We start from the raw sequence: 6,000 nt of genomic DNA on the forward strand, positions 1-6,000 counted from the left end.
ATGACATGACAAATTATTCATTGAGGAACTAAGGATCATTTCCAAGTCAACTGCTCTTGTCCTTATGGGGGACTTCAACTTGACAAAAAATAACTGGGAGCATTACACAGCTGCTACAACCTAGGCCAGAAGATTCCTAAAAGCCCCGAATGACAACTTTATGGAACAGGCTCTAAGGGAGGTGACTTGGAAAGATGCTGTTATGGGTTTAGCCAGGTGGGCCTAAATTTAGGTTTTAAAGTTCAACTAGGCCTAGGATTGTCAGCTGATTTGAGCTGGGCTGAGCTAGCTAACAGCTGACTTCTTCCAGCCAATAATATTGTATTCCATACCATACTACATTATCTCAAAGGGTGTAAAATCCAGTGTGTGGGAGTGGCTTAGTTAGTTCCATCATGGCTGCACTAAGAGGAGGACATCTAGCAGCTCCTCTACTATGCTAGGCCCTGCTCCTGTTCCTGTGCTTGCATTTTGTTTGCATTCAGGGAAGTAGAAACATTTTGCTGTTATACTTTCTCTTTCTTGCTGAGTGTCTTTTGGAGTGCTTATGAATTTAGAGTAATGGGCTTTGTATTAATTGGGGAGTGGGGAGTTATGCCTTGTTATATATACATGTAACTTGTGTAAGTGTGTGTTATATTGTAGTATCCTCTTAATTTTCTCTTCTCTGTATAAATACATGTAGTTAGTTCCAGCATAAACCTGGTTTTGAGGGTTTTTCTTTTCTCTCTCTCTTCTTTTTCCCTTGGCTGGTTGGGGGGAGGAGGAATCCTTTCACTCTGTCTTGAACAGTTGGTGTTTTGCCAGCTCAACCCAGGACAGATGCCCTCCTTGATCTGCTGCTTGTCAACAGAGTGGATCTCGTGAGTGAAGTTGAGATTGGTGGCCCTCTTGGCCACAGTGAATGCAAAGTGATCAAGTTTAAAATCTCTGTTGACAGGAGGAAAAGTGCCAAAAACCTCAGCTCTGGACATGAAGAAAGCAGACTTAGGGAATTAGTGAGTAAGGTCCCCTGGGAAAATGTTTTTGTAGGTTCTGGTGTCCATGAGTCCTGGTCATTTTTTTAAACATCACCTCCTAAGGGCACAGAAGCAGGCAATTCCCAAATACCAGAAGTCAAACAGGTGAGGCAGAAGGCTGGTTTTGCTGAGCAGGGATCTTGTCTTGGAAATAAGGCAAAAAAGGAAGGTGAAGCAAGCTCAGTTGAAGCAAGGTCAAGTGACATGGGAAGAATACAGAGATGCTGCTTCCTGCTGTAGGGAGAAAATTCATGTGGCCAAAGCCCATCTGGAGTTGAAGCTGCCAGAAATATGGGGGGCAAGAAAAAGAGATTTTTCAAATATATTAGTAGCAGTAGGCAGTATAGAAATATCATTGTCTATTACAGGATGAGAGTGCTCACCTCATGAACAGTGACAGAGACAAGTCAGAGGTGTTTAACATATTCTTTGCCTCCATCTTCAACATGGATGATGGACCAAGGGGGGTTTCAGTGCCCTGAGCTGGAGGACCGTGACTGTGATGAGGGTTGGCTCCCAGTCAACCCTGAAATCCAGCCCCAAATCTATGGGGCTTGATGGGATTCATCCAAGAATCCTCAAAGCACTGGCTGATGTCATTGTAAATGTCTCTTGATAATTTTTGAGCAGTCTTGGGAATCTGGAGAGGTCCCAGCCAACTGGAAGCTGGCAAATGTCCTAATTTTTGAGGAGCAGCTGAGGTCACTTGTCTGTTCAAGAGAAGAGGAGACTGAGGGGAGACCTCATTGCAGGTACAATTTCCTCATGAGGAAAAGAGGAGGGGCAGACACTGATCTCTTCTGTGTGGTGACCAGTGATAGGACCCGAGGGAATGGCCTGAAGTTGTGTCAGGGGAGGTTTAGGTTGGATACTAGAAAAAGGTCCTTCACCCAGGAGGTGGTTGGGTGCTGGAACAGGCTTCTGGGCAGTGGCCACAGCACCTAGCCAGAGTTCAAGAAGCATCTGCATAATGCTCTCAGGCACATGATGTGACTCTAGGGGATGGTCTTGTGAAGGGCTGAGAGTTAGACTCGATGATTTTTGTGGATCCTTTCCAACTCAGCATATTCTTTCATTCTGTGATTCTTTGACATCACTTCTTCCTTGTAGCAATGTGAGCACTGAGCAAACTGCAGCTGGATTACTGCAGCAAAATGCTTGTGGCTGAAAGAGTTTGAAATACAGAAATGAAGTCCCAAGTCCTCTCTTCTGCCCAGAGTCCAGCATAGATTTTAGTTATTTCATTGCACTAAGCTATGATACAGATTTGTAAGTGAAAGAAATAAAATTTTAAAATCTCACCAAACTCCCAGGTACTCCTTTGCAGTCATACAGAGGTGCCAAAAGCCAAGCAATTTTTTTCCTTATTCATCTGCATCAGAACAGAACTAATGGGCATGGTGATTTACTATCTCTGATGCATTCTGTCCTTTTTATTTTTAAACCTAACCAAAAAAAGCTTCAAGGTGCAAATCCTTTAAAGAAATAGGTTTCTGTCTCTTCTCTAGCAAAATAAAAGTCAGACTTTCAAAAGAAAAGCTGATGTCTTCTTAAATTAATTAGATAAACACTTCTTGACAGAAGTATGGGTTAACATCCTATAAATCACACTCCTGTATTATTTTACCTTATTTTGTACTTACTGCATAGATCAAGGTTTAAATATATTATTTATATAACGAACCATTAAGACTTTCTAACCTTGTTGTACTCTACCATTCTTGCTTATTGAACAGTAATAAAATTAGCCAAAGGGAACTGGAGGTTATGCTAGTAACTATGTCAAAGAAAAGCAGTTGCTGTGAGGTCCATTTCTTGCCCAGGCTATGTGTCCTTTTCCCACTGGCAATCATACACTGGACTGTGACCCCAAAGACTGTTTGCTATTTCTTTTTCACACATGCCTATGCAGCAGCATGGATTCTCTAGAGTGGGCTTTAGTTTGCCCCTGGCTTTTTAGGCATTCTTTCAAAACCTGTTCTTGCAATAGTAACCAATTAAACTAGTTACTAAGAAAGAAGCATGTTTCAGCACTTAAGTTAATTGAACTGTTACAAACTAAATATGATTCCAAATTGTTTCTGTATTCCAAATCACTTCATGCATGCAGATAAAATGAAAAAATTACTAAATCGTTTTGAAATGTGCAAATCAGGCATACAATACTGACATTTAGATCTGTGACCTGATCACAATGTAGTAAGTACCTCTGAAAACTTTGCAGATTTTAAAGCTGTCATGTGAAACCCTTGAACCACTGCCTGATGTGATATTCAATAAGTGGAAGTCAGGCTGCAATCAAATTGTGGAACTGTCTGCATCAGGGTTTTACTACCAATTTACCCAGAAAATAATCTATCCCTCATTCATTTCACGGGCCAAGAAAGAAGGGAGGAATGACTTAATGTATAAAACACATGCTTTATTCTTTGGGACCTTAGTTTGAGTTCAATTTGTGGTCCTAACTAAAATGAGCAGCTCAATCCCCAATGAACAGTAGTCCATATCGTTGAACTACCACACACAATTAGGCACAATCGGCTGTCTCTGCTTAGGAGAAGTTGAAGTGTGATTTAGTATAGAGACTAAATCACTTCTTTCAGCTGTAAAGTGGGGTGGCCCTTTCTGGGATGCTGTGACCAAAGGAAAAAAAATACCTTAACCATATTGTTTCTTTATTTCAGCATTTCTTTAGTACAAGAACAAAAAGGGATAGGAAAAGCCTCATTCTCTTGTAATAAAAGCCATATGGCAGTCCTAATTTGAAGCTATTCTCTTTTATTAAGAAATTAGTAACTACCATAACTGGCAGAGCAATGGTGGAAATACTGGTATGTGGAACAAATGGATGCTGCTAAAAAAAGAGAAGAGGAAAAAAGATGCTGCAGAAGAAAAGCAATGATGCTGGAAGCTGGAAAAAGCTTTTATCTCTGAATCCTGGAGCAGGAGAAATGCTTGCTGGGTAATACATCTATCTAGTTACACGTCATACATGACCACACTATTGAAGGGTTTAAATGTCCTGGGATTTAAACGTGTCACTATAGGGATAAGCTGCACTTGTACAAAACAGAGTAGTGTAAACTACTTTACTAGTGGTGTGAGTGTTGGAGCTCTAGCAGAGAGCTGATTTGAGAATAACAAGGCTTGCACTGGAGTACAGGAAGGAGAGGGTGATAGCTGGACGGGTTGTGTAGGCAGCAGATCGAGCTCAGTGAGGAGTGAAGGGAGCTGTAGAACCACTAAGCAGGGGATTATAGCAAAGCTGAAGGGGAAAAAGAGTGTGCTGTAAAGAGAGAATTAAATTAAGTCACTGGATCTGGATTTATTTCACAGTACTCCAGCAGAAAATATTGGCTAGTACTATGGAAATGAGAGATTCAGTATCTGTACCTAGAACCTTCCTAAAACATAAGGATCAGAGTGAGTCTCTATGATATTATTGGCAATAAACAGGCTCTGTCAAATACTAGAAAAGTCTTAGTGTGGTACTCCACTTTGAGAAATGGGACATGGTAGCTTGGCAGTGGGATTCATGGGCATGGCTTTTGGTACCTGACCTGGTGCAACCAAGATGACCTCCTGAGCTTTGGCTGGCCGGAGCATCCCCATGTAACATACAGACGGCAGGCACAGAGGGGAGTGGAGAAAACTGTCAGCCTTTACACTGTAAAATGCAGTTCAACTCTGTATACTAACAGTAGACCTCAGAGGAAATTCACAAGCTTTTATTTGGAACAGTGAGTTTATTTGGTTCTTCTCGGGAATTCTATTAATTTTTATTATGAACTATACTTGCCTCTTTCATCTCAGGAAGAAAAGACTATGACTGGAAGTATGCAACAACTCTCCCTTTTTAGATGCTGGAAATAAGTTAATAAATACAGTCACAATTCAGGATACCATTCTCATTCCTTATTGATACCAACTATAACAATGAATTTCAAAGTGCTGCTGATGTAAACTCTACCTGAAGTCTGTTTGATCTCCGATAAGCATCTTCATCCCATTCTTCATTTCAAGAAAAGAAAATCTTACTGCACAGAAACATATTCATGTGCTTTGGGTTCAGTTCAAGAAAAGTCGTGCTTTGCAGAAAACCTAATTAATATCAATCACAAGGAAAACAGAAATTGGAAGGAAATGTTCTTTCATTTCTTAATAAACAGATCATCCATGATACATACACAAATGGACGTAACAATTTGCTTTATTATGGAAGTATATCCCTGTATGGAGGATTTTTTAGGGAATAAAGAGGTAGTTGCACTTTTGCTCTAGTATACATGATGGTAACTTTGTTCCTGTTAAGTGGCAGTTGAAAAGTGTAAGTCTGACCAGAATTCCATCCTGCAATGGTGGATTTAGTGCCATTTAAAAGAATATTTACTCCCAACACTCAAAATAATAATTATTAGTAATAGCATATAAATACACTTTCTAATGTTCCTAAATGCATTTTGGGCATTTCTTCTCTTCTTTCTCCTCCTCCATGCTGAAAGGAAAACCATGGCTCATGACTTAAGAGACCCTATCGGCTTAGAATAGAACCTGTATGGATAAATATTCATATTTGAAAAAATCTTGCAAAATCAGAGTAACTACCTTCTGTCACAAGTCAGCATCACATAATAGCATTTCAGCTGAACTTTGAGGAATTTTGCTGTTGACCAGCACTCTTCCCTATCCATGGATTTTACTCTTGGAACTAGCCATATAGCACTGGCTATGCAGCTACTTCCAAATGATGTAGGGCTTGCTGTTGATCTGATTCACAAAATTCTCTTGTACAAAGCAGATTTCTGCTCTTATCAGTGCTCTAGGTCATTTTGGGAAAGGGAGGGTTTGGAGGAAAGGTCACTAATCTTTAGAGAGGTCCCTGCCTTGGCTTTAAATCCACCTTTAAAGTCCTTGATGTTAACATTTCAAGTGACAGTATGGTATATACCAAGCTTGGGAAGAAATACAAGCATCAAATGGT

The sequence above is a fragment of the Pithys albifrons genome, chromosome 5 (assembly GCF_047495875.1).
Source record: "Pithys albifrons albifrons isolate INPA30051 chromosome 5, PitAlb_v1, whole genome shotgun sequence".
NCBI classification, from domain to species: Eukaryota; Metazoa; Chordata; class Aves; order Passeriformes; family Thamnophilidae; genus Pithys; species Pithys albifrons.